This window comes from Sinocyclocheilus anshuiensis, unplaced genomic scaffold (assembly GCF_001515605.1).
Source record: "Sinocyclocheilus anshuiensis isolate Anshui unplaced genomic scaffold, SAMN03320099.WGS_v1.1 scaffold41, whole genome shotgun sequence".
NCBI lineage: Eukaryota > Metazoa > Chordata > Actinopteri > Cypriniformes > Cyprinidae > Sinocyclocheilus > Sinocyclocheilus anshuiensis.
The window spans coordinates 1,007,895-1,020,731 of NW_015539849.1; the positions used below are offsets into that span (position 1 = coordinate 1,007,895).

The 12,837-nt window shown below is 35.9% G+C and overlaps 1 long non-coding RNA gene across 1 annotated transcript; it reads left to right on the plus strand.

The window, feature by feature from the left end:
* The first annotated feature begins 9,604 nt into the window (after positions 1 to 9,604).
* LOC107684627 (uncharacterized) lies at positions 9,605 to 11,034 on the plus strand. The gene is made up of 2 exons (XR_001633874.1): positions 9,605 to 9,722; positions 10,694 to 11,034. It is a non-coding gene; the product is annotated as an uncharacterized LOC107684627 (long non-coding RNA).
* Positions 11,035 to 12,837: the final 1,803 nt, after the last annotated feature.

Below are 12,837 nucleotides of genomic sequence, written 5' to 3' on the forward strand. Positions count from 1 at the left end.
AATTTTTAATAATGTAAATGTTCACACATTCCAGCTAATGTCGCTACATCATTTTTCAAATTGATTTTGTCTTTAATAACGTTCTCAAAATGTTGACACAAAAACAATATTTACAAACTGTTGATGGAACATTTTTTTTCCTAAAACGTTGGCTGGACATTCATCTAACATTTTTTTTTTTTTTTCAGAAAACATTCAAAATAACATTCCCAAAATGTTTGCAAAAATATAAAAATGGAATGTTCCCGTAATGTTTAAATAACCAAGAAAAATGTTTTTTAAAACATCTAAAAACCTGACGTTTTGAACATTCAGAGAACTTTCAGAAAGAATGTTTTTATAACTTCATAGGACCGTTAATTTAGCAATACATTTTTAGAACATTTTTATTTGCTGGGATGCTACTTTCCTGTTTTGACAGTACAGGGAATAAAATGTGTGCCAAAATGTGTTAAATAGTATTTAAAAAATAAGTTTGCAAACCTACGCATTGAACTAACACATTTCTATGACTGATTGAAGTTAAACCAAAAAGCATCCTCTGTGACTTTCTACTTCAACAGAACGAGATCACCGCTGCAAAATCTGTTTCGTCAAACACAGATACTGTATAATATTAAAGATGTTTTCTGCCAGTGTAAGAATCTGTTTTATGCCTCTTTTAATGGCTTTAGCTAAATAGTAAAAAAAAAAAAAAAGATAAATAAATACATAGAACAAAATCCATGTTTAAATATGTCTAAATGGAGCCTGAAGATCTGTGTCATCACCCTGGTCTGAATCTGGAATTGAGAGGCTCAGCTTCACAGATTCTGAATATTAGTGAGGCTTAACGCTGATTTTAATGAGCGTTTAGAGATTAATCCTCATGAGTAAGCTTCATAATCTTCAGCAATCTCTCTGCATCGCATTTTGTTTTTGTTTTTTTGTGTTTTTCAACAAGGTCAGCCCTTGTGCTGGGCTAGGTGCCCGTGTGTAGTGATTCCCCCTTCGGGTGATCCCACATGTGTATTCTTCCACGGTACGGCTCCCCTCACGGTAAGCCCGTGTCTTTCCCTGGCAGTCGTTCGCTGCCATCTCTGCTGTGTAGTCATCTCACCCCAGGCGGGTTGAGTCTACCGCAGGGACTTCCATATGTAGCACTGCCCTGGGCCAGTCCATATGTGTAATTCCACATGATACCTCCTATGCGCAGGATGTGGCTTCCGTAGCGTCCCAACTGGGTGCGCTTTCCCAGTGTTATCCAATGTACCACTGTATGGAACAGCAGTGGCGGACACCTCTGCCTAGCCCTGTCCTATCTTCCGCCCCAACTGCTTTGGGGGGACTTGCCGGCTTCCGCGGGGCACTGGAGGGGGTCAGCAATAGTGGCATTTTCCATACGGATCCCAATTCGTCAGTCACGACTGACGTAATGTCGAACGTGACTGACTGAAAGTGAACGTCTCGGTTACCTGTGTAACCCTCGTTCCCTGAAGGAGGGAACGGAGACGTTACGTCCCGTCGCCACAGTTGCTGTACAACCGCTGTACGGCCGGGGCGCAAGTCTCGGCTCCTCAGTGAAAAACTGATGTGCGTTTGCTCGCACTCTCCTTTTATACCCGCGCTGCGGGGCGGGGTGCGCGTGGCGAAACACGCACGCCAACTGTCATTGGCTTGTTATCTCGGGCGAGATCCCAATTCGTCAGTCACGACTGACGTAACGTCTCCATTCCCTGCTTCAGGGAACAAGGGTTACACAAGTAACTGAGACGGTCATAATTTAGATATATATACATATAAAGTGTATATAGCAAGATCAAAACATAATTAGGGTTTATATTAATTAGTTAGATTTCACTGAGATTATTAAGATTTAAAGGTGTCATATGATGTTGCTAAAAATAACATTATTTGGTGTATTTGGTGCACTTATGAGTTTCCCTGTATCAAAGCCTTTTGCCTCTTAGCCAAAGAGTGATAACCAAAGGTGATGGTAAGGTCACTTTTGTGGAACTTAAAAGATGCTTTGAAAACTGTACGATTGCAATGAACATGGACTAGAGCTTTATAAAAAAAAACAAAATAAACATATACGTATATAAAAAGTATATATATAAAAAGTATATATATATATATATATATATATATATATATATATATAAAGTATATATAGGTAAATACAACTTAACCACTGATTTCTAGTCGTGGCCTCTTTTGGAAGACCAAACAAAGTAGTTTCACTTTCACAGGCTAGACAGGCTAGAGTGAGCGGCAGCCAGCGGGCTTGAGAACGGTGCAGCTGGCGGATTCGACGAAGGAGCGACCGGTGGGCTTGCGGCAACCACATGTGACGACCCCGGGCTGGACTCCACTTCGTCCACGGTGAAAGCCGATCTTTCACAACGAAACACACAGCGTCTCGACATGGCGGCGGCAGCAGCAATACTACAGCGAGAATAAAAGTTACGCGTTCTTTCTTTGCGTGATCATTTGGGCGGCTGTGACCAGATCTGACTGGTGCTGCTAATTATTTAACAGTATTATTTAAAGCAGTGGTTTTTAAACCTGTCCTGAAGGACCCCCTGCACTGCACATTTTGTATGCTATTGATTGGTATTGCCTTGTTGCAAATAGGTGTTTCATTTAATATCACTATCGCAGTGATTAGTGTTCCTGCTGGTGAAATTGGTGTACTCTGTCAATTCCAAATCAATTCTCTTTGCAGATGCAGCTACTTTGCAGTACAACAGATTTTGTACACTCTCACAGAAACTTAACCACCGTGTCCTCAGCAATCAATGGAGACACCTATGTTCATTGGTGCATCCCTAAACATAACACTTGTAATGCCTGTTTGGCGCTTACATAATATCTTCAGCAGCTACAGCAAGAAAACAGTAATGGCGGACTGCTGCTTCTCATTCAGGGCGTTGTCTATGCTAATAGGGCAGAGAGCGTCACAAATGGGCGGGACTTTCCCTAGTATGACGTGTATATAGGGAGAAATCAGGAACCGCTTGTTTGGAGAGACTTTTTATGATTTATTGGGATTATAAAAAAATGAGTGGGTGGATTTTTACCATTATAGGCTGGTTGTTTTCACACACTGCGGCCACACAACTGTGTTCAAACACCTTATAAAACTGATTTTTGCATAATAGGGCACCTTTAATACCCCTTTTTTCCCAGTCTACATTCATGTTAATTGAAAAAAAAAAAAAATGTGTTGCACAGAAGGAAGTCACATGTATTAAAACACATTAGGATGTGTAAATAATGACAGACTTTTCATTTGTGGATGAACTTTACCTTTAAGAGAGAGAAAACACACAGCTCGCTCAATGACTTTTAACACCAGTGGTTGACTCTTAAGCACTGTGTGGGTAGAGTTTTTAAAAATGGAATGAGCACACTGAGTTGTTTCAATCATATTTTGGTTGGTGATCAGAAGAAATAATTTTGATTACTAATTACAGCTTGTAAAGTCAGCAAGTGTTTGTACTTGATTTCAGCTTTAAATAAATTAGCAGTGCAGTTATCGTCTAACGGAAAACAAATATACTAATCCCTTTCAAGATGCAATTTCAATTAGAGCTTTATTTAAAAAAAAAAGGTCTAAAATTGCTGAATTGTCAAGCAAGAGTTTTTTTATTTTTATTTATTTATTTTTTTTAAGCACTGTGTAGAACTTAGACTAACTAAATAAACTACCACTTTAAAGTTTGGGGTCAGTATGATTTATTTATTTATTTATTTAAGAAATGTCTAAAGAAACGTATGCTTTTATTCAACAAGGACACATTAAATTGATTCAAAAATATAATAATAATTTTATGTATTTATAATGTTACATTACATTTCCATTTCAAATAAATATTTCTCAAATAGTCTGTTTATCAAAGAATCCTGAAAAACTAATTAATTACAATTTTCATCTATATTCAACTGTATAAGAAAAAAAACAAATTGAAAGTGTTGAAAATTCAGCATTGAGTATATTTGTAAATTACAGAAGAAAATAGAATAGAATAGAATAGAATAGAATAGAATAGAATAGAATAATGTATAGAGACTTCTTTCAACAACACCCCATACTTTTGAATGGCAGTGTAAATATACTGAACCTATGAAGTATAAACAGTTCTTTCTACCTTAAAACCAATAAAAGTTAGCCAGCAAAGTAACAACACCTGCCAAATAAATAAATAAATAAATCTATTGAGAAGTCATTAGAAGTCAAAATGTGCTATTACGGCAACACTTCAATAAGCTTTAAGTCAGTGGCAGTGTGACCTTTTTGCGCAATATTTACTGTGGTCTGCAGGCCGCCTGCGCATGCATTTATTTTCTGGTGTGTAAGCACATAGCTGAGAGTAATGACTGTTAAGTGTGCCTCTCTGGTAGACCATCAGCATGAAGTGCCGGTTTATTCTTAATGCAGGTGTCCACATAGAGCCATTATGTATCGGTCCCTGACTCAGCTTCGGTCCAGCAGCAGGAGACAGTTCATTCTAATACTAAATAAAGGACGTGTAATTCACACAGATTTATCTGATGCAGCCGTACGCATCCTGAGACACTTCAGCACATCACTGAAAAGTTTAAACTCAGAGTTGTATAAACAGGGAAATTTCTTATGCATACAAAAGTGGTGAACATTTTGTAAAACATCAGCAATATCAACAACATTCAGAGCCATTGTCCATTATGACGATGGCGATGCACATTTATAATATTCAGTGCTGTATTTCAGTTAGAGCTGAACGATGCCAAATGTACGGTATTACATAAAATGCTAATCCCATAATCGCATATATCTATACTTCTGAAAAAAAAAAAAAAAAGATACATTTAGATAATTGTGGCAGATGAGTATTATCAAGTCGGTGTTGAGTACCTTAGAATTCAAATTAACATTAAATTACATGTTCATATATTAAATGCAATTCTTACAATTTTAATATTTAGAATTATTAAATGAATAAATCAACAGACAAACTATTTTATATTATATAAATTAAATTAGTTTATATATGAAATTATAAACAGACAAAGAGACAGACAGGCAGGTAATTATTAATACAAGTGTAATAATTATTCAAATTTATAAATTATAAATTTTATAAAATTACAGAATTATAAATAAATGTAATAATTATAACTGTTATTATTAAATTAAACAAACAAACAATCAATCAATCAAATAAATAAATAAATACATGCATAAATACATACTTTCCATACATACTATTTAGGATGGATTCAAACTGGGACACAATGAAAGTTTCCTCAGCTACCCAGAGTCAGTATCACACATTCACAGGCATAGAGCAGTGCACCCACCCGTTTCAAAGGATGTTTCAACATCCATATCGCTGGGAAGCAGAACATTTTTAATATGCTGTAGTATTAAAATATCACATCTAAATATTTGACCTGTGAATAACCAATAATGGTTGTGAACATGCTTGTTTCACAGTTCAATTATCAAACATAGCCTTACTCCCACACAAACATTGTAAGTATTCCAAAAAAAAGAAAAGAAAATACAGTATCACATTATATGGACAAAATGTGCAAATGGAAATAAACATTGTGTGGTGCTTATTGCAAGTTTATTCCATTCTTATGATGCTGAACTGTGCATGTCTACAAGTAACAATGGACAGGAAGAGTGAAAACAAGGCTGGAATCAAGAGCAGAACTAAAGCAATCATCTGAGACAGATGTTGGCATTTGTTAATACGGCATAAGTCCAAGTTCATGATTTCACCATGTTACACTACAGTCTTGGGGAAGTTACTTTGAAACTTTAATACAGCTTTCCTAGCAACAAACTACTTAAAAGCATGCTGTCTTCATGTCATGTCAGAATGACCGTATTTAAGAGATGAACACACATGAATGCCACCACAATGTAATTACCAAAGAGAAATTCAGAATTTTCTTTCAGACTTTTTAAGTTGAAGGCGTGTCGATTAAAGAATCATGACGGAAACAAATTGGTCATAATTAAGTCTTAATTGTGTATGTTGACTGTGCAATTATCTTTTACCTCTGTTATGTAACGCTGATGAAGAATAGCGATGAAGCTTTCCAGATAAAACTACTCATTTAGCTGCTTAATGAGGTGACAGGATTGCACAACAAAACTACATTTCCCATCATTCTCTTTGGCAGCATGAGAATGATTGAATACACAGATAAATCATCAGTTACACACCTAATGCACATTATTTGTTTCAAAGCAGCTTGACAGTGATAAAAAGGAACATAACGGCGTTAAAATTAATTAGTTATGAAACTGTTTCAAACTGTAATCCAGATCTTTAGAGAATACACAGCAAAATATCCAGTTTTGTTTAGAGTTGTTTTTATGGTGTTAATTTATCAGAGTTAAAAAGTGTTGATTCTGGTGTTGATTTGAATGGCATTAACACTTGCAGTGTAAATCAGTGGTCAGAGTCAGTGTAATTACAGCGAGTTGACATAATTGACACTGGTGATGAGTTGATCCAATTATTTCCTTTTTGATTAATGGCGGACAACCACGAGGAGAGGACAGTGTTCAAACAGGTATAATATTTTATAGCCACTTAAATTGACCAATTTTCATGTTTAGTTTACGTTCCTCACCATTCAGAATAATATTAGTACATTTCTCAACATTGCAAGAGTGCTAACAGTATTTTTTTTAGATAACGCGACAGACCACCGACAGCATCTCGAGGCCATTTAGCTGCACCACTTGTTAGGAAGCAAATTGAGGTAAGAATGGAATTGTTTGTTAGTTAGCAGTTTTAAACGTAAGTTTTCTTATATTTTAGAATCTGGGGTAGATAACAAGGTCATTTCTGTGATTTATGTAACTTGACGAGATGCGCATTAAATATCGTGCAGCCCTAATAGACAAGAACTGGTACATAATCCTGAAAGATCAGCCGACGTCATTGATGTTTTTCCAAGATATTTGGATGTAAAAGGATTGGCAAATAAAACATTCTTTGAAAAGGAGAATAAAGGTTTTAAGTGTGTTTTAGATATGCCTGCTTTTTGTTAAGTATCTTATAAGGTTACTCTTTGACATGATTGTTACTTGGACTCATTCGTTCATAGATTTATTTCTCTCGCTCGTACATGCCAGTGATAGATTTTGAAAGAATTCAAGTAAATACTTTAACTATGTTTGACTCAACATGCACACACTATCCATTTTGGTGGTAAAGGATGAATCAAGTAAATACTTTAATTACTATGTTTGACTCATTTGCACATTCATGATGTCTTAGTCTATCAAAACAACATGCACACACTATCCATTTTGGTGGTAAAGGATGAAAAAGTAACCTCTTAGAAATCTTGTAATATCAGGACTTTGCTCTGCTATTCAATGCTGAAACATCCAACAAGCTTCTCGAGAGGTGGGAGGCGGCATTCAAGCAAAAGATCATCAATGAAGCCCAGTTTCTTACTTCAACAGCAGAAGTTTGGTGTCTTCTCAATGCAGCAGGTGGACAAGGATCTGAAAATGGTTGGCATGATTTGTGAGGGTCAATTTCATATTTTTTCTCTGGTTTCTTGTTATTGGGAGCACTAAATGTTTGTTTTTGTTTTATCCTAAATCGCGCACCACCCCCTAAACATCTACTCATTCAGATTGGGGCGGTGACATGTCATATGTCCTGCTGCTGTTGCATCTCCTGCCTTCTGCTCCAGGGAGGAAGAAGACTAAGATCAGTCCAACAGAGGCTGGTGACAGACTTGTGCATTACCATAAGGTAAAACTAACAATACTGTTGCAAAGTCATTGTGAATGTTTAAGTGCAGTGGTTTTCAATCATAGTCCTTGGGATTCACCCCTCTGCACATTTTGTTTCTCTGACCTGACACACTTAAGGGATAGTTCACCCAAAAAAGAAAATTGTCATTTACTCTTTTCATCATTTACTGTTCCAAACCTCTATACATTTCTTTGTACTGCTGAACACAAAGGAAGATATTTTGAAGAAAGTTTGTAAACTGGCTGCTTTGGGCAGCCATTGACTTCCATGGTAGGAAAAAATTTAAAAAAATACTATGATAGTTAATGTCTGTACAAAGTGGCCTGTTTACAAACTTTCTTCAAAATTTCTTTGTGTTCAGCAGTACAAAAATGTATACAGGCTTGGAACAACCTGTGGGTAACAACCTTTTCTGTAAATTACAAAATTTTCATTTTTTGGGTGAACTAACCCTTTAGTTTAGCTTGTAAACTGGCTGCTTTGGGCAGCCATTGACTTCCATAGTAGGAAAAAAAAAATACTATGATAGTTAATGTCTGTACAAAGTGGCCTGTTTACAAACTTTCTTCAAAATTTTTCTTTGTTCAGCAGCACAAAAATGTATACAGGCTTGGAACAACCTGTGGGTAACAACCTTTTCTGTAAATTACAAAATTGTCATTTTTGGGTGAACTAACCCTTTAGTTTATTTAATGGAGCTCTTACCTAATGAGGTGAATATCTGAATCAGCTTTGTTGAATAAGGAAGACATACAACATGCAGAGCGGTGGGTCCACAGGACAGGGATTGAAAATAACTGGCATAATGTGTCTAAATGTTCCTTTTGGACTCTAACTGATTGCACGTGTTCACTTGCATTATATTGACCTACAGCTCTCGGATATCCATGTACAACTTTGTTCTAATGAAGCCAGTCAGTCACATAGCTTGATTTGACTGAGGGGGTATCAGCAAATTTTATTTAATTTTATTTTTTTAAGTTTGTGGAGTGGGGGGTGAGGATTTTTAATGACGTTTTCCTTTCACTGTAATACACAAAGCATGATATCAACTGGTTTTGTTTGGCACGTATTGGGTTAAGATGTGTTATATAGGTGTTAATTTTTAATTTTTAATTATGCATTTCACATTGTAATTAGTGTTTTTTCTTTTTTCCTGGTTTATTTAATCTAATTTGTTTTTTGTTTGTTTTTCAGTCCTGCACCAGTATTGAAGGCCGTCTCAGCAGGAGGCAGGGCCACCAGCCATTCCTACTGAGATCAGGAAGGATTAAGGGCAGGATCAACCACTTTTACGTCGTTGTGGACAAGCGCCTCATCCCTTGCGTTGGAACCAGCTCCTTGAGTGCCTTTGAACTTTTTAAAGTTCACTGTCTTCAACCTGTCCTACAAGGAAGCCCTGGTGTCTAAAGCCAACAGCTTGTTCTACAGGCCTTTTGAGCTGCAGTGTTTATATGGGTCAGATGATGGTGAATATAGTGTACCTTTTGTGTTGGTGTAATAGTTACATCTGTGTTAAAAATAACATTTCTAACTGATACAGCGTGTTGACTTTTTTAAATAAATTTTTTTATTACACCGAATGCACAGGAATTTTTAGTCGAATACAGATTACACTTAATTACCTTAATCAGGGTTTGTATGAACACTATATTAGTGTGGAAATAAGTCTCTTGGTGTTAAGATATTGACATACGTAGTGTAGTTTCAACACTAACTTGGTGTAAATGAGGAGGAGGGAAAACACTAATGGTGTTAACGGTGAACACTTACAGTGTTGTTTTTACTCTATGCAAGTGTAAAAAAGTAACCACCCCCTAAACATCTACTCATTCAGATTGGGGCGGTGACATGTCATATGTCCTGCTGCTGTTGCATCTCCTGCCTTCTGCTCCAGGGAGGAAGAAGACTAAGATCAGTCCAACAGAGGCTGGTGACAGACTTGTGCATTACCATAAGGTAAAACTAACAATACTGTTGCAAAGTCATTGTGAATGTTTAAATGCAGTGGTTTTCAATCATAGTCCTTGGGATTCACCCCTCTGCACATTTTGTTTCTCTGACCTGACACACTTAAGGGATAGTTCACCCAAAAATGAAAATTGTCATTTACTCTTTTCATTATTTACTGTTCCAAACCTCTATACATTTCTTTGTACTGCTGAACACAAAGATATTTTGAAGAAAGTTTGTAAACTGGCTGCTTTGGGCAGCCATTGACTTCCATGGTAGGAAAAAATTTAAAAAAATACTATGATAGTTAATGTCTGTACAAAGTGGCCTGTTTACAAACTTTCTTCAAAATTTCTTTGTGTTCAGCAGTACAAAAATGTATACAGGCTTGGAACAACCTGTGGGTAACAACCTTTTCTGTAAATTTACAAAATGTTCATTTTTGGGTGAACTAACCCTTTAGTTTATTTCATGGAGCTCTTACCTAATGAGGTGAATATCTGAATCAGGTTTGTTGAATAAGGAAGACATACAACATGCAGAGCGGTGGGTCCACAGGACAGGGATTGAAAATAACTGGCATAATGTGTCTAAATGTTCCTTTTGGACTCTAACTGATTGCACGTGTTCACTTGCATTATGTTGATCTACAGCTCTCGGATATCCATGTACAACTCTTTGTTTGTGTTCTAATGAAGTCATTCAGTCAGTCACCTAGCTTGATTTGACTGAGGGTGTATCAGCAATATTTTTTTTATTTTCTTTTTGTGGGGGTTTAAAAATTAATTTAATGACATTTTCCTTTCGCTGTAATACAGAAAGCATGATATCAACTGGTTTTGTTTGGCACGTATTGGGTTAAGATGTGTTATATAGGTGTTAATTTTTAATTATGCATTTATCATTTCACATTGTAATTATTATTTTTTTTTTCCCTGGTTTATTTAATCTAATTTGTTTGTGCTTTTTTTTTTCAGTCCTGCACCAGTATTGAAGGCCGTCTCAGCAGGAGGTAGGGCCACCAGCCATTCTTACTGAGATCAGGAAGGATTAAGGGCAGGATCAACCACTTTTACGTCGTTGTGGACAAGCGCCTCATCCCTTGCGTTGGAACCAGCTCCTTGAGTGCCTTTGAACTTTTTAAAGTTCACTGTCTTCAACCTGTCCTACAAGGAAGCCCTGGTGTCTAAAGCCAACAGCTTGTTCTACAGGCCTTTTGATCTGCAGTATTTATATGGGTCAGATGATGGTGAATATATTGTATCTTTTGTGTTGGTGTAATAGTTACATCTGTGTTAAAAATAAAATTTCAAACTGATACAGCGTGTTGACTTTTTTTTATTTATTTTTTTATTACACCGAATGCACAGGAATTTTTAGTTGAATACAGATTACACTTAATTACCTTAATCAGGGTTTGTATGAATACTATATTAGTGTGGAAATAAGTCTCTTGGTGTTAAGATATTGACACACGTAGTGTAGTTTCAAGACTAACTTGGTGTAAATGAGGGGGAGGGAAAACACTAAAGGTGTTAACGGTGAACACTTACAGTGTTGTATTTACTCTATGCAAGTGTAAAAAAAAATAACACTATTTAAAGTGATAGTTTAACTCTATTTAGTGTGGACCTATATAAACCCCGAAAAAGTGTTAATTTTCTCACTGTGAGTGTTAATTTAACACTTTCAAATTTGCTGTGTACTGTCAGTTCAGCTCAATTTAGTTCAATGTCAATTCAATTCAGTTCAATAACGGCGTCAATGTTGCAAAGTTCATCAATTATGAAACATATTCAGTTCACTATAAAGCAGCTCTACAAAAGGCAACAGTTTCATTATTCAGTTCAAGTAAGTTCAATGTTGATTCAGTGTCAGTGTTGCAAAGTTAATCAATTACTAATATGCTCATGTGTTCCTCCACCAAATTCACCTGAATGTACATCACATAATAATTATGACTTCTGAGCTTGTAAGTAGAAACTTCCCAAGTGGACTTGAAGGCAGCAGTAGTTAAACTACAGTCAAGCCAAAGTAGTTTGCTACATTACAAGTAGTTTAAAGTCATGGCAGATTAGGTAATGCGCAAATAAAAACTTAGGGCAAGATTTACTAAACAATGCAAATTAGAGTGAGAATGCAATCCCATCAGAGCCGGCGCTACCTATAGGCAGAACAGGCAATTGCCTAGGGCCTCAGGCTTTGAGACGGTTTCAGGGTTCTGTCACTTCAGTTTAGTTTATTCGTGGTTTTGTGACAGAGCCCTGACACACCCGCCATATTTTCATGTGAGCGTGCAGCCTTGAGTGTGTTTCTTTCACGGCTATAATAACATCCTCAACAAACAAAAAAGAGATTACCTTTTGATAAAGTTTGATTAATATGTACATAGATTACCATCAAAAGTTTGGACACATGTTTTTTTTTTTTTTTATGTTTTTGAAAGAAGTCTCTTATGCTCATAAAGCCTACATTTATTTGATCAAAAATACAGAACAGTAATATTCAGCAAGGATGTTTTAAATTGATAAAAAGTGATAGTAAAGACTTATATTGTTATAAAAGGTTTCTATTTTTTTTTTTACTTTTCAATCATCAAAAAAAAAAACCCTGAAAAAAGTATCACAGGTTATAAAATAAATATTAAGCAGCACAACCGTTTCTAACATTGATAATAAATCAGCATATTAGAATGATTTCTGAAGGATCATGTGACACTGAAGACTGGAGTAATGAAAATTCAGCTTTGCATCACATAAATAGATTATATTTTAAATTATGGTAAAATAGAAAACCATTATTTTAAATTGTAACAATATTTTACAATATTAAAGTTTTTTTTCTCTCTCCATTTTTGATCAAATAAATGCAGGCTTGATGAACATAAGAGACTTCTTTCAGAAACATTAAAAATAGTAATGTGTCCAAACGTTTGACTGGTACTGTACAAATACAAATATACAACATTTGAAATGAAATGTTGTATAAATAAAAAGGTGAGGAATCATATTTGTTTCAAGTGTTTTTAATTGGGGGTGGGGGTCTCCAACATAAATTTTACCTAGGGCCTCCAAATGTCTAGAACCGGCCCTGAATCCCATTAAAGCGCTGATGGGAGTGG